This window comes from Chrysochloris asiatica, unplaced genomic scaffold, assembly GCF_000296735.1.
Source record: "Chrysochloris asiatica unplaced genomic scaffold, ChrAsi1.0 scaffold00185, whole genome shotgun sequence".
In the NCBI taxonomy this organism is placed as follows: domain Eukaryota; kingdom Metazoa; phylum Chordata; class Mammalia; order Afrosoricida; family Chrysochloridae; genus Chrysochloris; species Chrysochloris asiatica.
Window position 1 is genome coordinate 2,809,297 of NW_006408703.1, and position 22,802 is coordinate 2,832,098.

The following is a 22,802-nucleotide window of genomic DNA, read 5'->3' on the forward strand; positions in this document are numbered from 1 at the left end:
ACAAACAATGCCTGGCACATCATAGACACTGAATAAACATTTTCAGTTCAATGAATTTATTAAATACAAATACTTTGGAAGCATCATGGATATCCATTATCCTGGTAATACCTGGAAACATTTCTAAGTTTCCTTTAATGTATCATCCTAAAATGTCAGTTGCTAGAACATGAGCTGGTTTTATGGTGGTGGAGGTTATGTGCTGTAGAGTCGGAACCAACTCTTAGTGACCCTATACAGGGCTTCCGAGGCTGTAAATCTTTATGGGAGCAGAAAGCTTCATCTTTCTCCTGCAGAACAGCTGGTAGTTTAGAACTGCTGACCTTAAGGTTCACAGCCCGATTTGTAACCACTACACTACCAGAGCTCCTTTGAGCTGGTTTTATAGAATTGCTGAAATCGCTAATAACGTTTTCTAATTTCCCATTGCCAAAATTACAGAAACAGGCTTCCTGTCTTTTGATGATTTTTTGTGTTTCTTGGTTTGTTTTACATCACAGATAGTTATCTCTATGCCCGTGAAGAAATTCCAAAATCATTGTTCTATTTTAGAACAATTTATTGGAATCTGTGTAAAGTAACATAATTACAGAGAATAGGAAAAAATGTGTGCCTTAGTGTAAATCTTTATTGAAGTCGATGTATCACCAAGATACAGGGAAGATAAAGGAGTTCCTGGGTGGTACAAATAGTGAAGCATGAAACTACTAAGGCTGTCCTCTACCTCCTTCTCCTTCCCAGATATCACTGTTTTTCTCCCAGTAGATCCAATCATTGGAAACTCAGGTGCAAAGGTGCCCTCTGAGGTGGTGCAGTTAGTATGGGTCAGCCACCAGAGCACTGAGCTGGTGGTAAGGAATGAAGACTGAATCTACTGGGGCAAACCAAAGATTTCCAGTCCAGGTAACAGGTAATTTAGGAGAAAGCCAGATAACCTAAGGAAGAAAGATTTTTAACAAATAGTCCTTTGCTTTGGGGACTCTATCAATTCTTCCTTGTATACATTCCTAAGAAAAGAATCTTTGTGAATAAAATTTTCTGCTAATGATTAATTTTAGGAATATGTTTATAAAAGTCCATTTTATTAACAATGCTACATTCCCTGCCTGCCAGTACTCCCAGAAACCTTCTTGGCCCTTTTGAATTCCTTCTTCATTTTCACCACAGCCAAAGTGATCTTAAAACATATCATTCCTTTCTTGAAGTCCTCCAATGCCTTCTATGAGCACTTAGAACAAAATCTAAAATTTTTGTTGTTAACAAGACACTGTGAAATCTGGCTTCTACCTCCCTCTCAAGCTTCAAATTCACCTGCTACCACGTTCCCTATGGCTTACTACTTTATGGGCACGCAGACCTTTTTTTTTTTTTTTTTTTTTCTGATTTCTGAAATTTCACAACACTTTCTGTAAGCTGAGAAATGAAAGATTAGTGGGAATAAACCCAAAGAACAGAGACAGCTAAAATATCATTTGTGTTTAAACCCATCTGGTGAAGGTTTTGTAATCTGAAAACAGCATTATTCTGTCTCCCTATTCTTTTAAATGGTATTCAGTGGAGAAGATCTGTTTCTTTCCATATTGAGAATTTGGGAAGGTCTTGAAGTTTCCTGGTCATTCTCAGATATTAAATCTGCTTCTAATTATTTCTGGTTATGAAACTATTGTATTTCCACAGTTAAAATACTTGTCCCCCTGTATGTCACGTAAAGTTCCACAGGAGAAAAAGACAGAGTAAGATAGATATAAGAAATGTATTACAAGGAATGGGTTTACACTTCTGTGGCTGGTAGCTAAACAAATTTGAAATTTGTAGGGCAAGTTAGCAGGAAGGGCAGGCTGGAAATTCCTGGGCAGAAACTGATACTAGACCACAGATCGGAAAGCTTTTTTTCCTTAAGGAAACTTCAGGTCTGTTTATAAAGTCTATCTGATGATTGGATCAGATCCACCCAATTTATCCCAAATAATCTCCATTACATGCAGTCAACTGATTATTGTTGTTAAGTGCCATTGAGTTGGTTCTGACCCTGTATAGGGTTTCTGAGGAGTGATTGGTGAGCTTGAACCATCACCTTGCCATTCAAACTGACTTTGCAGTCCAAAGCATTGCCCCACAATGTCACACCAGTCAACTGATAGTAGATCTTTACCATATCAACCAAATATCTTCACAAGAGTATTTGATTGAATACCTGGAGACCATAGCCTATTCTGTTGTTGTTGTTGCTAAGTGCTGTGGAGTCAGTTCTGACTCATAGTGACCCCCATATAGAGTTTCCAAGGATTGGCTGGTGAATTTGAATCACCAGTTAGCAGTCTGTTGCTGATCAACAGTGCCACAAGTTGACAAATAAAACTGACCATCATCATAAAACAACAATAACAACAAAACCCACGTTTAATTATTTGATTCTAACTCATAGTGACCCTCTATAGGGTTTCTAAGATTATAATTATTTACAGGGACAGATAGCTTCATCTTTCTCACACAGATCTGTTGGTGAGTTTGAAACAAGGATACAAGGTAGCCATCGAATGCCTAACCCACCAAACACCAAACTTGGTTTAGTGTCAATCTTCTCCCCTAACCTAGTCAGCTTGTTATACAGAAGGGCAGGGAGGAGTTTAGCACCAGGGCAGGGAGGAGTTTAGCACCATCGCTCATCTACTATTCCTCCTTATCATCTCCCATACTCACTTCCCCCATGGATTTCAACCTTCATTGAAAATTGAATATACCTTCATTTCTACAATGTATGTTTTGTAGAATTTCTTTAGCTATTCTAGAATTACACTCATGATACAACTTACTATAACTCATAAATGGAAAAAGAAAAAAAGAAACTCTGATAGAAAGAAATAATATAATATATAACTCTGATATAAAGAAATAATCAGAAAGTGATTTACATCAAAATGTGCTATATAATAAGTCTATAAAAGCTGAAGTACAACTTCATTAGAATCATAATGAAATAAAATAATGAGGTTGATCTCTGTCATAATCATTATGAATGTGACAACTACAAATGCAGAATGATGCAGGTATGTTATATCAGTAAGTCAGTAAATATCAAAAGTGATATGGATGATAAAATTGATTTTCCAAAATGGTGAAGAATTGTTGCTAAATGCTTTACACAAAGAATTGTTATTTTTTATATGTGTGTATTGTTATTATCAACTTCCATAGCAGAAGAATCACTGTAAAACCCAATGCATTTTAAATGATGCAAAAAATACTTAGTGTCTAAGTTCAGATTTTTATAAATAGATTTCATCTAAATGAAAATGCAATGGGATAACAGTTCATTTAAGCTATCTAGTGCATTCCAGTTGCCGTCAAGTCAATTCTGACTCTGGTGATGCTATGTCTGTCCGTGTAGAACTATGCTCCATAACATTTCAACACCTGATCATTGTTTCTATGGTGTAAATAGCCAGACCTTCCTTCTGAGGTGTCTCTAGCTGGACTCCCAACTCCAACCTTTCAGTCGGTTACTAAGCATGTTAACTAGTTGAACTAACCAGGGAATGCACTCAGGAAGTCTTGTAATCTATACCTTTCAGACTTTTCAGTTTGTGTCCCTGGGTCTTGTATCAATCCAGATATACAATATGTATAATATTGCTTATATGGCAAATGATTCTCTTAAAATGCTCAAAGTTATATTTGTCTTTTGCCTTAAAATATGCTGCCCTGGGGAGGAGGATGCTTTCTTAAAAGACCTTACATACAGATTTTAACTACATGCCTCTTTTTCATTTCTGTGTGTAATCATATTCACAGAAATGACTGAGCATCCTGCCAAGTTTTATTTTCATGCTTTTTAACTACATAAAGAATGGATTTTATTTGGTCCATTTTCTGAATGGAGCCATTGCAATTTAGTGGAGTCATTAAAATTGATCTAATTTCATAAAATAGGTAACCATGCAAGACTAAAACAAATAAAACATTTCTTAGGTAATAACCAATTTAATGCAAGTAAAAGGAGCTTTATTGATGATTAGAAATCCCATCTCTATATAGAATTAAGCTGTCTTTTGTATTATGCAGCTGCTCAGTGCCAAGCCAAAGTAGGTGCTCAATTAATCCTAAGGAAGTTTAATAATATTATTGTTCCATTAAGAGAGTCAAAAGAAAACAGCAACATCAGTGTAAATATAGAGTATTTGATGTTCTGGTTTATACAGAAGTCTGTGATATGCATAACAACAGAAACTGAAACATCTGCTGGGATCTGCTGTTACAATACAAGAGATAACAAAGTTAAGAAGGCCATTGTTTTTTCAGTACACTGAATCTACTGTTTGATTTCCTCTTAGATAATAAGGCGATTGGAGTCCTGGTGTGGCGCTGTAGGTTAATGCGCCAGACTGCAAAGCAGTTTGAACTGCAAGGTCAGTGGCTCAAGCTCACCAGCCACTCCTTGGAAACCCTGTACAGGGTCGCTATGGGTCGACTTGACAGCACTTAACAGCAACACCAATAGTAAGGTGATTACAGTGCAGATATTAGCTGACCACAGAAATATTCAATAAATTGAATTACTATTTTTTTTAAGCCATGAGCGCAATAAGCTTTATTTATGATGCCAAAAGAAGGCGACATGTTAATGTCATTCAGAGCTATCAACTTAGTGGTTATTTATGCAGATGTGTTCTTCGGAGTCTGTAATCCTTTTTTAATACTATTATATTTAGGTTTTGTAATATGCTTCATTCCTCTCTTCTGTGATCTGTTGATGAGAGCATTTTACTATTAGGCAATACCTTCTTCCAAAGAATACTGGGACAAAAAGAGAAAAGAAACTTAATATTTAAAAAAACAAAATGTTGAATTTTCAGGTAAAAATTGAAGATGATGATAAGGAAATAGATTTTCATTTTAATTCAATGTGTTTCATATCTCACAATTTTTTATTTAATTTAAAAGGTAAGATTTTGTCCCTATATGATATTAGCTTCGGAGCAAATGCCAGTGCATTCTAGAAGGAACATGTATATTGAGAAATAGAGACAGCACATAAACTTAAAATTTCCTTTTTGCCCAGGCTTTCCCTCCAAAGCTTAAAGACCCTTATGCCTTTGATGTTGTGAGAGGAGTAGTTTGAGCCCTTCTCTGCCTGCATTTTTCACTCTGCCTTCTAGTCATTCTGTGTTTTGATCTGTGTTTCCATCTGGGCTTCCAAACATAGCGACTCTGGCATCTAATCCAACCAGTTTATTATCTATTGAAATACCTACTGCCTGAAGTGAATTTATTTTGGCAGCAATGACTTCTGATAGAGATGTATTTTGTTGTTTTTGTGAAAGACAGGTGAGCCTAAAGATTCCAAACTCATTCCCTGGTGACAATCCTTTGGCCTTTCCTCATGGCAAACTAGGGAGAAAGAAAAAAAAATAACCTTTCTGAACACATTTGTTTTTATTTGTCATTATTAACTTGTTTTGTCCAAAAGCCAGAAATCTCAGAGGCTAAAAATAAGATAGTAACATGCATAAGGAAATCAGATTATTATAACACAATTCAAGTAGACTCTCAAAGCTCCCTGAGGGCACATCTTCCCTCTTTCTTTCTAACTCTCTCTGTGTTGAGTTCTTTTTAACCTTTAGAATTTAATTTGTGAAGGATTATGGTTGTATCAAACTTTACAGAAACTGTACTTCTGAAGTGTTTACATGTTTTGTATTTTGATGGTTCACTTTCTGTTACATCCACCTGAAGCTGAAATCGAGGAATGTGTGAAGGGCGAAATTGTGTAAAAGGAACAGCTGAAAGGTCAACACAGAAACATTTATTTCAGTAATTTACATAATACATATTGTGCCTAAAAACTTACACTATTACCTTTTTGAATTGCATTGCAAAATGAAACTGGGTGATTTTTTAAAGATAAATTCTGTTTTGCAAACAACTTGAAAATTGATTTGTTAATGGTTGCTTCCACTTTGCTACTCGCTCTGCTCAAAGCTTGATTTCTGTATATTTCTCAGATTTGAATCTTATAGTCAAGCATTGTTGCAGCATGGCAATTAGAAAAGGCATATCATACATTCAGTTCTGTTTTACACATGCTATAACGTTTTAGTACTACTCATGCAGTGTCTTTCAGAAGTCTGTAAACATTATTTTTTAATACGGTAATATTGACAAGCTTAGAAACCTTATGGGTCAGTTCTACTCTGTTTTATAGTGTCATTCTGTGATGCTATAAGATCATCACTGGACTGTAAACTCTGTGGTTGACATTTCAAACCCTCCAGCTGATCCTCGGAAACCCTATGCAGGGTCACTTTGAGTTAAAACATCTCTTAACAACAACAACAATGAGTCATAATCAACTCAAATTTATGCACTAACTAAATGGCAGTTAGTTTAGTTTATTTATTTTATTTTTTTATATAGACTCTAAAATAAAGTTTATAAAGGTTATCCTAAAAAGAAATGGTATTCACAGTGGAGTACTTGAAATGTTCAAGTCATACATGTTGCATTATCTGCATTGTCTTATATTGGGTTCCTTGCAAAGGCAGATCTTGAGATGAGCATGTGAGTTGAGGTCGCTTTTGGGAGTCCTGGTGTGGCGCTGTGGGTCAGCGAGCTAAACTGTAATGTCGGCAGTTCAAGCTCACCAGCCACTCCTCGGAAACCCTGTATAGGGTCGCTATGGGTCGGAACCAATTCAACAGCGCTAAACAACAACAACAATCCTAGAAAGTACCTGTAAGGAAGTAGGGAAGTAAGATGGTGAAGGAACCCTATAAAGAGTGCTTTGTTTAACAGGTTCTTAATCTGGGTAACTCGTGTTCAGTAGATGACAGTACAGATTATGACTCTATGCCTCAGAAATATCTCAGATAAAGAAAATGAAAGTTAATATTTATAAACTCCCATCAATTATCCACCACTCATCTGTTAGTTTGATGTACAGTGATGGCTAACGTGTTGCTATGATACTGAAGCTATGCCACTGGTATTTCATGTACCAGTAGGTTCATCCATGGTAGACAGAATTCATTGGAACTTCCAGACCAAGAAGAACTAGGAATTGGGAATGGGGAGTCCACTTCTGAGAGATGAGCTATTGAAAATCTTATGAAGAACAGTGTAATATTGTCTAATATAGTGCCAGAAGATGAATCCCTCAGGTAGGAAGACACTCAAAATACAACTGGGAAAGAGCTGTCAACCTTCAAGATATGAATGGAGTAAGCTTTTGGTCTATTCATTTGCTGATAGAATATAATTCAAATAAGAAGAAATATCTACAAACATCTATTAAAAAATAGAACATGGAATGAACAGAGTTTGCATATAAGAAAATTGGAATTCACAAAAAAATGAAATTGAACACATAAAGATCAATGTCCTAGGCATGGGCATTTTTAATTGGATGATCATATGTTTTACTATGATGAGAATGAAAAATTGAAGGGGAATCAAGTCATATTCATCATTAAAAAGAGAATTTCAAGATCTATCTTAAAGTACAATGGTGTCTGTGATAGGATATCTTAATGCCTACAAGGAAGACCAGTTAATACAACTATAATTCAAATTCATACACCAACCACAAAAGCTAATGAGGAAGAAATCGAAGAATTCTACCAACTTCTGCAGCTGAAATTGATCAAACATGCAATCAAAATGCACTGAAAATGACTGGTACCTGGAATGGGAAAATTGGAAACAAAGAGCAATGATTAGTAGTTATAATGTATGGACTTGGTGATAGAAATGATGCTGGGGTTCACATCACTCATCACAAAACCTGTTTTGCCAACAACATATAAAGTGACAATACATGGGAACCTTGCCAAATAGAATACATAGAAATCCAATTGATTACATCTGTGGAAGGAGACGATGGCAAAATTCATATCATCAGCTAAAACAAGGCTCGAGACTGATTGTAGAACAGACCATCAGTTACTCATATGTCAATTCAAATGAAAGCTGAAGAAAATTTAAAAAAGTTGACAACAACCAAAATATGAGCATGAGTATATCCCATCTGAATTTAGAGACCGTCTGAAGAACAGACTCCACGGACCAAAGGCCATGGAAGTAGTGGGTTGAGCATCATATATGATGACAGTTGAGGCTTGAATTTTTCTTCAGTTCTTTCAGCTTGACAAATGCTGAGTGTGGTTTTCTATCTCCAGGTCTTTGCATATTTTATTATAATAGTTTACTTTGTCTTCTTATATTGTCCTTTGGAACTGTCTGTTTAGCTATTTTACCTTCCAATTTATTCCATGAGCTTTAGCTTCTGTATGCTGAAGAGCAAACATTCTGACATTCATTTTTGTCTTTTCTTTCCTGTCTTTTTAATAACTGCTTTCTTCCTGTATGATATCCTTGATGTCATCCCGCAACTATCTGATCTTAGATAATGTGTCTAGTGCATCAAATCTGGTCTTGAAATGGTCTTGAAATTCAGGCGGGATGCATTTAGGGTCATATTTTGGCTCTCGGAGACTTGTTTTAATTTTCTTTAGTTTCAGCTTGAACTTGCATATAAGCAATTGACGGTCTGCTCCAGCATCTGCCATTGGCCTTGTTTTGGCTTCTGATATGGAACTTTTCCACAATTTTTTCTCCCACAGATGTAAATAATTTGATTTCTATGTATTCCATCTGGTTTAGGTCTATGTGAATACTTACTTTTCATTTTGTGTAAAAAAGATACTTACAGTGTATCAGTCTTACAAAATTTTATCATGAGATCTCCAGCATCATTTATATCACCAAGGCCATATGTTCCAATGATTAATCCTTCCACTTTGTTTCCATCCTTTGCATTCCAGTCACCAGAAATTATCATGCATCTTGATTGAATTTTTGATCAATTTCATAGTGAAGACTTTGATATAATTCTTCAATTTCATCATTATTATCTTTAGTGTTTGGTGTTCAAATTTGAATAATAGTGTAATTAACTGGCTTTCCTTGTAGGTGTATGGATATTATTCTATTATACACAACAGTGTACTTAAAGATTGATCTTGAAATGTTCATTTTGAAGGTGAACATGATGCTATTCCACTTCAATTTATTGTTCTTGGCACAGTTAATCCAATGATTGTATAATTCAAAATGTCAATACTAGTCCATTTTAGCTCTCTAATGGCTAGGGTTAAAGGACAGCATGACAATACAAGGTCAAATATTATAATAAAATGTGCAAAGACATGGAGTTAGAAAACCAAAAGGCAATAAAACACTCAGCATTTCTCAAGGCGAGGGAACTGAAGAAAAAATTCAAGACTTGACTTGTAATATTGAAGGAATCTATGAGTAAAATATTGAATAATGTAGAAAGCATTAAAAGAAGATGGAAGGAATACACAGAGGCACTGTACCAAGGAGAAATGGTCGATGTTCAACCATTTCAAGAGTAAGTGTATAATCAAGAGCCAATGATACTGAAGGAGAAGTCCAAGGTGCATTGAAGGCATTGGCAAAGAACAAGGTGCTAGGAACTGATGGAATACACATTGAAATCCTTTAGCAAGCTGATGCAGCACTGGAGGCACTCACTCATCTATGCCAAGAAATTTGGAAGACAGCTACCTGGTCAGCTGACTACAAGAGATCCCTATTTTTGTCCTTTCCAAAGAAAGGGGGCCCAACTGCTTGTGGAAATGATCATACAATACTGTTAATATTACATGCAATTAAAATTTTGCTGAAAATAATACAAAAATCAGTTGCAACCATACATTGACAGAGAATTGCCAGAGATTAAAGCTGTATTCAGAAGAGGATGTGGAACGAGGGATAACATTGCTGACATCAGATAGACCTTGGCTGAAAGCAGAGAACACCAGAAATATGTTTACCTGTCCTTCATTGACTACACAAAGGCTTTCAATTGTGTGGATCATGACAAGCTATAGACAACACTGGGCAGAATGAGTATTCTGGAATACTTAATTGTGCTCATGAGGAACCCATACATATACCAAGAGCCAGTTGTTTAAATGGAAAGGGAACCCCTAGTGGTTTGAAATTTGGAATGGTGGGTTCCATGCTTGTGTTCTTTCAGCATATTTATTCAATCTGTATGCTGAGCAAATAATCAGAGAAGCTGGGTTATATGAAAAAAAACATGGTATCAGGATTGGTGGAACACTCTTTCACAACCTGTGATATGCAGATGATACGACCTTGCTTGCTAAAAGCAGAGGACTAAAAAAACTTATTAATGATGATTAAAGACCACAACTTTCAGTATGGGTTGCATCTCAATGTAAAGAAAAAGAAATTCCTCATCAATGGACCAACAAACGACATCCATATAAATGGAGAAAAGATTGAGGTTATCAAATACTTCATTTTTCTCAGCTCAGCCATCAACACCCATGGAAACAGCAGACAGGGAATCAAAAGACATATTGCATTAGGCAAATCTGCTGCACAAGACCTCTTTTAAAGTGTTCAGACCAAATATGTCAGTTTGAGGACTAAGATGTCCCTGATCCAAGCCAACAATAACCTCATATATATGTAAAAGTTGCACAGTGACTAAGGACGGTTGTAGAAGAATTTATGCATTTGAGTTATGGTGCTGGAGGAGAATATTATAAGTACCATGCACTGCTAGAAGATCAAACAAATCTGTGTTGGCATAAGGACAGTCAGAATGCTCCTTAGAAGTGCGGATGACCGGATTTTGCCTCTCATACATAAGACATATAGTTGGGAGGGACCAGTCCCTGGAGAAGGATAGCATATCTGGTAAAGTAGAGCATAGAAGAAAATCAGGAAGACCCCCCATGAAGATGAATTGGCATAGTGGCAGCAGCAATGGGCACATACGTAGCAACAATTGTTAGGTTGGCATAGAACCTGACGGTGTTACATTCTGCTATGCGTAGTGTCACTATGAGTCAGTACCGACTTGATAGCACCTAATAACAACAACAATGCCTAGTATATTGAATTTTAGATATTCAGTGTCATTTCTGAAAAATGAAAAAGCTAATGCAGCATTGGAGGCATTCCATCATTCCTAGGTTTACATTTCGTTTAGTTCATGTTCTGATTACTAACAGATGTTTATGGTTATTTCTATGTGTTATAACCCATCAGCAAATGAAGGTCCAAAAAGTCTTAATCCATTCACTTCATTAATGTCTCCCCATCATTAACAACCTGCGATTTGCAGGTGATACAACCTTGCTTGCTGGAAGTGAAGAGGACTTAAAATACTTACTAATGACGATCGAAGACCACAGCCTTCAGTATGGATTGCATCTCAATGTAAAAAAAAAAAAAAAAAAAAATCCTCACCACTGGACCAATAAACAACATTCTTATCAACAGAGCAAAGATTGAAAATGTCAAGGACTTCATTCTTCTTGGATCAACACTAAGGGAGCAGCAGTCAAGAAATCAGAAGATGTATTACATTAGGCAAATCTGCTGCACAAGACCTTTTTAAAGTATTGAAGAGCAAGATGTCAGCTTGAGAACCAAGGTGCGCCTGATCCAAGCCATGGTATTTTCAGTAACCTCATATGCATGCAGAAGCTGGACAGTGAATGAGGAAAACCATAGAAGAATTGATGCATTTGAGTTACAGAGTTGTAGGAGAATATTGAAAGTGCCATGGGCTGCCAGAAGAACCAACAGATCTGTATTGGTAGAAGTGCAGCCAGAGTATTCCTTGGAGGCCAGGATGGCCAAACTTCGTCTCTCATATTTGAGACATATTGTCAGGAGGGACCAGTCTCTGGAGAAGGATATTGTGTTTGGTAATGTGGAGGGTCAGAGAAAAAGAGGAAGACCCCCAGCGAGATCGATTGGCAAAGTGACTACATCAATGGGCTCAAGTATGGCAACGATTGTGAGGTTGGCCCAGGACCAGGGAGTGTTTCATTCTGCTGTGCATAGGGTCACTCTGAGTTGGTACAGACTCGATGACACCTAACAACAACTTCTTGAGGAGGCAGTTCTTCCCCAGTTGTATTTTGAGTGTCTTCCAATCCTATGGGCTTATTTTCCAGCACAGTGTCTGAAAATGTTCTGCTGCTATTCAAAATATTTTCATCTTCTGGTACTATATATGACAATGTGCTGTCACATATTCATAAGGTTTTCAGTGGCCAGACATTCAGAATGTCTGCCTCTCCTTTTTTCTAGTCTGTCTTAGTCTGCAAGCTCCACTGAAACCCTTCATCCATGGGTGAACCTGCTGGTATTTTACATACTGGTAGCATAGCTTCCAGCATCACACCAGCATGCTGACCACACCAGTACAGCAAACTAACAGACACATGGGGGAACAACTTTACTGGAGAATGCCAAAGAACACTTCACATCACATATTGGTGACCAGATATTTCACATTACCTTTCAGAGAAAATACTGATTTATAGAGTGCAAATCAACACTTGGCAAGCAAGTGGTACCAATATAAAAGAGAACTGCTTAATTACATATTCTTAGACTCAAAAACTGAAAACTCATGTAAGAGGATAAAGGGTGTTTTGTGTGGTTACAATTATTTTGTGAACCATGATGAAGTTTGGAAAATGCACTAATGGAGAGTAAATATATGTAAAGCAATAAATTACTTTGTAAATGGTGTAAATTGCCCCATAATGCCAATACTCATATAGCTTGATTAACACAAAATAATTTGATATTCAACTATTTGTACCATATCTTGACTTGATATTGATAAAAATGCTTAACAATGTAAAGATGATCAAAACATGTTTCCTTAAGAATTAGGCACACACACACAAAAAAGTGTAAGACGTTCTGCAGTTTAACTATCCCTTTGGTCATATAAAGTCTTCAAAAGTCACATCCAAATGCTAGAAATATGAAGACTTGCTTTTAAGTACCAGAGCTCTACCAGATAGTTGATTAGGAATTCTTTCTACAGTAGAATTCAACAATTTCCAAGTTTGTTTTACTGTGATGTATCTTTTAGCTATTGTTGTTAAGTGTTGTCCAGTCTAGACCAACTCATAGTTTCTAAGGAATGACTGGTGGGTTGAAACCCCCACTTTGTTGTTCAACATGAGCTTGTAGTTCTGTCCTTATCCTACAATGCCACACCGGCACTCCATCTTTTAACTATTGTTGTTGTTAAGAGCCGTCCAGTCAGTTCTGATCCATAATGACCCTATATAGGGTTTCCAAGGAGTGGCTGGTGAGTTTGAATCACCAGTCCTGTGGTTCAAACTGACTTTGTGTCAAATGCTTATCAAACAGCACCACACCAGTACTGTTGTGCCATCGAGTTGGTACCTACGCATAGCGACCTTATGCACAGCAGAACGAAACACTGCCTGATCCTGGGCCAACCTCAATACTGTTGCCATGCTTGAGTCCATCGATGCTGCCACTTGGCCAATCCATCTCATTGGGGGTTGTCTTCTTTTTCTCTGACCCTCCACCTTACCAAACATGACTGTTTGGTAACAGTGACTGTTACCTCCTGACAATATGCCCAAAGTATGAGAGACAAAGTTTGGCCATTTTGGTCTCCAAGGAGCACTCTGGCTGCACTTCTTCCAAAATGGATCTATTGGTCCTTTTGGCAGCCCATGGCACTTTCAATATTCTCCTCCAACACCATAACTCAAAAGCATCAATTCTTCTACAGTCTTCCTTATTCACTGTCCAGCTCTCGCATGCATATGAGGTTATTGAAAACATCATGGCTTGGGTCAGGCACACCTTAGTCCTCAAGCTGACATCTTTGCTCTTTAATACTTTAAAAAAAAAAAAGGTCTTGTGCAGCAGATTTGCCTAATGCAATACATCATTTGATTTTTTGACTGCTGCTTTCATGAGCGTTGATAGTTGATCCAAGAAGAATGAAGTCCTTGACAATTTCAACCTTTTCTCCATTGATAAGAATGTTGTTTATCGGTCCAGTGGTGAGGATTTTTGTTCTCTTTGCATTGAGATGTAATCCATACCAAGCTAGCATCTGGCAAAATTCCATAGTTTTTATGAGAAATTGTTCTATAATTCTCAGTTAATATTAGACCTGAATAACCGTTGCTCCATTATCAAGACATTGACCCCTTTATGGCATGTCTGTTGATCTATCATGTAATGTTGAATTTTGAAGTTGATAGAAATAAGCCAGCAGCAGTATATACACACATATATATATTCAGCTGTATAGGGAATATTTGAGGAAGCAGCTCTTCCCAAATCATATTTTGAGTGCCTTCCAACCTGATGGGCTCGTCTTCTGACCACTGTATTTATAAGTCAGCTCTACAGGGAATCTACAGGAACGCTGGTAGCATAGTGGATTACATACTGGGCTGCTAACCACAAGGGCAACAGTAGGAATCTACCAGTTGTTTCATGGGAGAAAGATGAGTTTTTGTGCACCTGTAAATATCTGCAGCCTGCTATGGGTCAGGACCAACTGAACTACACACAACCATTACCACCATAAGAAATCTAATTTACAACTTATGTGATCTTTTCTTAACACCTGATTGAAGTCCACTTTAGGATCATCTCTCTCACTTATATCTTGAAGCAGCTATTACCAGTAATTTTAAATATCGTATTTTCTTTTAATGTTTATGCTTCTGAAATTGGTGTTTTCATTAACTTAAAACTGAGTGCCTACAAGTGTGCCTAAAGAGGACAATTTTTTGGAAACATTTACTTACCTGATTTAAAAGCTAGAAAGAAGAAAATAAATAAATATTTAGAAAGGCAGGGACAGAACCAAGGTAATTTGATATTTTAAATGTCAATCAAGTTGGCTAATTGTGTCCAAATGTACTTAGTATATAACCATTAGTTTGTTTTTTTAGCCTGCCTTTAATTAAATGACATATAAGAATCTTTGTTTTCTGAACATAACATTTGCATGAAAGCCATCCTGCTATAAACATGTTCTATTCTTTTTGGGAAACCAACTCTGAGCCAAAGGCAAACTGTTTATTTGCTTTTTGTTTTTGTTCTTTTTTATGATCATGGAGACTCTTTCTTGTTTTATTTTATTTATTTCTTGCCAAATGGTCTTGCTTTCAGATATTTCTGGGCATGTCACAATTCTAAATGATTGGTAAGTCATCAAAATGGAGAACACAAAATAATCGTCAATTCATGTAAAAATGCAGCAGCAGTACAGAAGGCTAAATAACATAGTACAAACAGTGTCTCAGTCCTGGGCAGTGTGCTCCTCCCAGGTGAGGCTAGAGGAACAAACAGGCTTTTTAGAAAGAACAAGTGTTGTTCCCATTGATGTTCATAATAAATCATCATTCAGGAGATTCTGTCAATAACACACTGCTCCCAATCGCCTCATGCCTGCAGCACTGTGCTCATGCTATCGCAACTAGATGAGCTATCAAAGTCTCATGCAGTCAAAGAGAGTAGTTTAAAGAGGTACAATAACAGACGATTTGCAAACAGCCCAAACCTTTAGCTTTCTCCCCCTTTCCAACAGTGTGCAGTGAATTTACATTAACACCTGCTATTGGAGATGAAAGAATGGATTTGCACTGTAAGGAGAATGCCAAATTCTCCTATAAGAGTGACTCATTTCCCTAAATTGTGGGATGTTATGCTAAACTGGAGACAGCATGTTACATGCAGCGTATTGGGTCAAATTTGATTTTTCAAAAATAAAAATGGCAGTATGTCGTTCAACACAAAGAAATGAGATCTCCTGTCTCTTCTGAATATTTGCTTCATAATCACCAGGCTAAATCAACTCAGTGAGATCAATTTTATTGTCCAAAGATAATTTATATCTGTAAACTTTTTACTACTTACTAGTTCAGGTTACTGTGATACCTAAGATTTGTTGTGGAATACCTGGGTAACTAAGGGACTATTGGTGTGGCGGTGCCGGTTAATGCCATAAACTGCAAAGTCGGTTTGGGCAGTAGAGGCTGGCAGTTCCAACTCACCAGCTGCTCCTCAGACCCCCTGTACAGAGTCACTATGAGTTGGATCCCAACTCTATGGCACTTAGCAACAGCAGCAAGCAGGGGATGGTGAGGGCTGTGTGCCCCTCGAGTTGGTTACACTCATAGTGACCCTGTATATGGTTTCCGAGTCTGTGCTTCTTTACAGAAGCAGAATGCTTCATCTTTCTCCATAGAAGTGACTGGTACATTTGAACTACTGACCTTGAGGTTAGCAGCCCAGTGCATAATCCACCATGCTACCAGGACTCGTAATGCATTGTGCTACTTGTTGTTGTTGTTGTTGTTGTTGTTGTTAAGTGCCATCGAGTCGGTTCTGACCCATAGAGACCCTGCATAGGGTTTCTAAGGAGTGACTGGTGAGCTTGAACCGCTGACCTTGCAGTTCAAATGGCTTTGCAGTCTGGCGCATTAACCCACAGCGCCACATCAGGACTCCTGTGCTACTAGGGCTCCTTAATTAAGGGATAGGAGATAATATATTACAGGCAGTCCCTAGGTTATGAACTAATTCTGTTCTTAACTGTGTCTTTAAGAATTTGTAGGTCAATGGAAACAGGTACAGAAAATTCTTAATTAGTCTTACTTTAGTGCAAGAAAAGGCTGGGAGCGCTTTTAGTGAGTTAAAAGCTTTGCATGCAGCAAGTGAAGGTAATTGAGATGAAGAATTTATTTTGAATAAGGATTGCTTCAGTTGTTTCACAGTGAGGGAAAATTTACATAAACATAAAAAACAAGTTTTGAATTGAAACAGCACTTCTCAGCTCAAAGATGGCAACACTCTGTTCAAAGACAGCAGTGTCCTCTCAAGGATGGTGGCCAACTTTGTCACTTAAAATGTGTGTGACTCTCCACTGTACTGCCAATGTCTCAATTTTATGCATCGGACTCCTGAAAGGGTTGACTATGCCTCTTCTGAGCCTCCCATTTTCTTGGGTTTCAACCCTTAATTTTTCCTGTTGTAATCTTTTGATTCCATCTGGCGAGGTCCATGTGTATAGTCGTCTATTATGCTGTCTAAAGAAGGAAGTGACCCAAGCCATGGTATTTTCAATAACCTCATATGCATGTAAAAGCTGGACAGTGAATAAGGAAGACCACAGAAGAATTGATGCCTTTGAGTTATGGTGTTGGAGGAGAATATTGAAAGTGTCATGGGCTGCCAAAAGAACCAACAGATCTGTTTTGGAAGAAGTGCAGCCAGAGTGATCCTTAGAGGCCAAGATGGCTAAACTTCGTCTCTCATACTTTGGACATATTGTCAGGAGGGAATAGTCACTGGAAAAGGATATCATGTTTGGTAAGATAAAGGGTCAGAGAAAAAGAGGAAGACCCCCAACAAGATGCTGCCAGGTGGCAGCATCTATGGACTCAAGCATGGCAACAGTAGTGAGGTTGGCCCAGGATGGACATTGTTTCATTCTGCTGTGCATAAGGTCACTATGAGTAGGTGCCGACTTGATGGCACCTAACAACAATGACAATCTTTTGATGAATCACCCACATTGTAAAAATTCAGATCTGTTTCTTAGTCCTTTCACCAGCCAAGGTATAACTTGGTCAAATCAGTCTGAAGCCCTGTTCAAAGGACATGTCAGAGCTTTTTATAAACTCAACTTCATAAGCTGACGACTACCTGTACAGCAAAAGTGAATTCCTGAAAAAGGAAGGAGTATAACACTAGTAACCACTTGTATATAATTGAATCTTGGAGTCCTGTGGTGGTGTTGTGAGTTCAGGAGCTGGATTGCAAAGTTTGCTTGAACCACAAGGTCAGCGGTTCAAGCTCACCAGCTGCTTCTCAAAAACCCTATACAGGGTAGTTATGGGTTGCAACGGACTCGATGGCACTTAACAACAACAACAATAACAATTGAATCTTAAATATTTTCCACACAGTGAAGTAACATTGTTGTTGCTATGTGCTAACAAGTCAGTTCTGACTTATAATAAGTCTGTATAGGGTTTCTGAGGGGAGCCTGGTGGCTTTGAAATGCTGACTTTGTGGTTAGTAATCACTCAATGTGATGGAAACTATGTTCAGAGCTAAGCTAGAACTTATGAGGTCATAAACAATTGATCAATTTATTGGGATGAATAAGGAATTAAGATGAATTTCTTAAAAATCTAAAAAATATTTCACATATTATAAAATCTTTTAAAATAAAATTATTGGTTAATTAATAAAACCCTGAGATACCTATATACTTATTATACATGACAGATTTTTTTACCTATAATATTTTAGCTGGTACATTAGTTATCTGTTGCTGGATAAAAATTACTGAAAACTTGGTGGATTGAAATAAGACACAATTATTTTCTAGCATTTTTTTGTGGGTCATGAATCTAGAAATGACTTAGGTAGGTCCTATGATTCAGTCTTGGGTGAGGTTGCAAGGTGTTAGCTATGGATGGGATCTCATCTGAAGGTATGATGGGGTAAGGATCTACTTCTAAGCTCACTTGATATTTGCTAGAATTCAATTCCTCAACAGTTATTGGACTGAGATCCTCAATTCCTGATTGTGGGCTAGAGGCCATCTTCAATTCTTTACTATCTTGATAGATAGCTTGCTACATCAAAGCCAGCAACACTGAGAGTTACTGTGTTACCTAACCACAGAAGTAGAATTCCATTCCCACTGCCATATTCTATTAGCTAAAAACAAGTCAGAGATCCTATCCACACTTAAAGAATGACAGTTCCATAAAGACTTAAATATCAGAAGGAAGGGATCATTAGTGACTATTATAGTTCTACCAACCACAGCTGCACTATCTTAACTCACTCTAAATCTTCCACTGAATTTGCTGTCTTTGAGTACAATTAATTTTGTAGGAATACTTGCACTCTTCACTGTGTAGATTTATCCAGTGTCCAAAACAAAAGTTTATAGTCAAAGATCATTCTACAATATGATTTTAGAATAATGAAAATTGACCTCTTCAATTTTTCACAGTCTTTAACTCAATGAACAGGAGATTCTGAAACTTTGCCTTAAAGATTCCAGTGATCTGACCAAAACCACTTTTAAACTATGGTGCACATTCCCTGCTCTTTTCTCCTTCCTGCATCAGGGTCCAAAAGATCCCTTGGATTCTGCCTGTTTCCTTTCCTGTATCCTTTACAGAATTTCACCCCAAAACATTATGTATCTTGTTATCTGATTCTTAAAAGAACTGAACTAACTCATAAACATACTATAAAAACAATGTTACAGTAATAAAAATGACCAAGATGGATGGAACCATGTTATATAACTTACAATCGTGGAAGTACTTTCTGGTAGTAACTACCCTCTCCTCCTTGTAAGTAACTACCCTCTCCTCTCCTCTTCTTGCCTCTCTTCGCCTCTCTTCTCTTCTGTTCCCCTCTTGTTCCCTCTTCTCCTCTCTCCTCCCCTCTCCGTTCTTCTTTTCTAATTTTTCTTCTATTTAGTCCAATTTCCTTTCTTTTTCTTCTCTCCTATCTCTCCTCTTCACTTTCCTTTTATTTTCCTCCCTCAATAATTTTTATATCATTGTTGTTGAGTGCCATCGAGTCAATTTCAACCTATAGCGACCCTGCATATGGTTTCCAAGAAGCATATGGTGAGCTTGAACTGCCACCTTATGGTTCAAACCAACTTTGCAGTCCAGCACATTAACCCACACACCAGGTGATCATTTATTTTTTGTTTGGGGAAACCATACCTTATATGTTCCCTCAACAAAATAGATTGACACTGTGGGTGCAATAATGGACTCAAACACAGCAACAATGAAGAGGATGGAGCAGCACCAGGCAGTGTTTCCTACTATTGTATACAGGGTCACTATGAATTGGAACTGATTCAGTGGTACCTAACAATAACAACAAGAGTGTCTCCTTAGTTAATTTCCATCCTTCTTTCATAAAGTAACCTGGGGGAATAGAAAGAGAGAGAGATCTCAAACAGCAAACAACCTTAAACATAGGTAAAATCATTGTTTTTCATAAAATATAACATAGTATTTCCTCAACTACGTTCACAAAGTTTTAATTTCCCAATTATTATAAACAAGCTTTATGTTATCATTAAATTTCAATTCTAATTAAGGGATATAATTAACAAATGTATGCATCCCTATTCTGTTAAAACATCTATATAATTTAAAGTTTATATTCATATCCTATATGTGATCAGATATGTCATTGTTGTTGTTGTTGTTGTTAAGTGCTATCGAGTCGGTTCTGACCCATAGAAACCCTGAACAGGGTTTCTGAGGCTGTAAATCTTTATGGGAGCAGAAAGCCTCATCTTTCTCCCGCGGAGCAGCTGGTAGTTTCGAACTTCTGACCTTGTGGTTCACAGCCGTATTCGTAACCACTATGCTACCAGAGCTCCTTAAATATGTCATTATCAACATTTTATTAAAAAGAAAATAGGCATTCTTACTTGTTAAACAAAGTAATGGTTAAATGGCACAGGGAATTAACTCAGAAGGCCTCAGAATTGAGAGATGCCAGGCTAAAATATTCTAGAGGACCCTTATAGAACAATTTTCCCTGAATTTGAAAGCTTAAGAGTTTTGTTCATCAAAATTGAGTTATCTTCTACACAAACAAGAATGATAATGCAGATTAATGGCTTGGGTGATGAAATGCCAGAACTGATACCTTGTAGAATCTCTATTTGTGGAAGATCTGAATAGCTAGTAACCCTTGAACATGTATGAGGATGGAAAGACACCCACAGAGGCTATGTGCAGGCCGAGACTTGCTGCCCAGAGCACTGAGGTCTTTTCCAAATGCCTGTCCATTTTTCTAGTGAGTTGTTATTGTCATTGTGGAAGTTTTTATATATTTTACATAATAACCCTTTGACATTAAACTGCATTACAAATATTTTCTCCCAATTTCCATTTTAACTTTGTTTATAACGTTTCGTCATAAAGAGCTTTGCACATTTTAACCTAGTATATTTACTATTTTTTGCTTTAGGTGCATGAATGAAAGGGATGTGGATGAATTTCATCTTATTATTTGATAAGAGGTAGAAAAAGGGGATTTGTAGAGGAATATTAGTTATCTCTTTATTGTTTTATTTATTTAAATGAAAAGCTAAAACAAATTAATAAAATTTGATATTTTCTAACCCAAAGTCTGAGAAGTACAGAGCTTCTATATTATTGGTTTCTGTAGAATTCTGGCACTTATATTGAGTCTATGGATGATACAACTCCCTTTAGGATGTTTTGTAGTGTAGGGTTGGCTTTGGTGAAGTCCCATAGCTTCTGTTTATCCTGGAATGTTTTGATTACACCCTCATATTTCATTGATAGCTTTTCTGGATAAAGGATTCTTGGTTGGCAATTTTTTTCTTGCAGGGTTTTATATATGTCTCCCCACTGCCTTCTCGCTTGCATGGTTCCTGCTGAGAGGTCTGAGCTTAGTCTGACTTGTTTGCCTTTGTATGTGACCCTTCTGTTTTCTCTTGCTGCTTTCAGGAGCGTCTCCTTGTCTTTGATTTGGAGAGCTTGACTATGATATGTCTTGGTGATTTTCTTTTGGGGTCCACCCTTCCTGGACTTCGTTGGGCTTCCTGTATGTCTATCTTTTCGCCCTTGAGGATGTTAGAGAAATTTTTTTTTCAGTAGTTCTTTGACTATTTCCTCTGTGGACTTGTGTGACTCATTTTGTTCTGGAATGCCAATAATTCTTAGGTTATTCGTCTTCATGTTGTCCAACATGAATCTTAGACCTTCCTCTGAATTTTTTATCCTTTTTTGTGTTTGTTCTTCTATCTTAGTGCTATTGAGAGATTTGTCTTCCAGCTCACTGATTCTTCCTTCCATCTCATCTATTCTACTCCTCTGCCCTTTCAGAGAGTTTTCTATTTCTGCCATTTTGTTGTTGATTGTTTGGACCTCTTTCTGTAGGTTTTGGATTGTTACCAATGCTGTATCTATCTTGTTTGATTGCTCCTGAAGTGCTTTTCTGACTACTTCCTTATTTTTCTCAACTCCATTGTAAAGTGTTTTGAGCCATTTTATAATCATTTTTCTGAATTCTTTCTCAGGTATTTCCAAGGCCTGCCCTCCTTCCAGCATGAAGATCAGGTCTACTTCTGGTTCATTTGTCTCAGATATTTTATCTTTTTTCTGGACATGTGCCGATATGGTCATCTGCTTTTGCTTCTTGGACATGTTTAATGTTTATCTGTGCCCCTAATAGTTAATTAAGTATGTATTTTGGCAATTTTTTATGTTTTCTGGTAACCTCCAGGAAAATGTGATCAGGATGTGTTCTTCCCTTTTCCCTCTTCTTATTGCTTAACTCAGAGTAACTTTTTTGGGCCTCAGTTGGGCCTGGACCTGGGCTGCGGGCCGTTTGGGCCTCGGGCAGGTGGGTTGAGCCTAGGGCGGGCGGTTTGGGCCTCTGGGGGCCTGGGCATCAGCAATTGGGCTGCAGGAGGGTTGGTCCTCGGGCGGGTGGTTTGGGCCTCGGGCAGGCGGTTTGGGCCTCAAGGGGCCTGGGTATCAGCAGCTGGGCATCGGGCAGCTTGGGCCTCCGTGGGCGGGTTGGGTGGATTGGGCCTCGGGAGCCCTGTGCCTCGGGGTCCGGGCTGAGGGCAGCTTTGGTCTCAGGGGCACTGGCCCTTGACGAGTGGGCTACGCGGCAGGTTGGGCCTCAGAGGCCCTGGGCTTCGGCGACTGGGCTACACAGTGGGTTGAACCTTGAGGGCCCTGTACCTCCGCAGCGACTGCGACCTGGCTGTGGGCCGCCTGGGCCTCACAGTGAGTAGGTGTTTTGGACTTGGTTGGGCCTGGGCCTTTGTGACCAGTCTGTGGGCGGGTTGGGCCTCGGGGCAGGCCTTGGCCTCAGTGGGTGTGTAT

At 38.0% G+C, this 22,802-nt stretch overlaps 1 pseudogene; it reads left to right on the forward strand.

The window, feature by feature from the left end:
* Positions 1-15,122: 15,122 nt before the first annotated feature.
* LOC102810664 overlaps positions 15,123-22,802 on the forward strand; it is a 36,845-nt pseudogene continuing 29,165 nt past the window's right edge.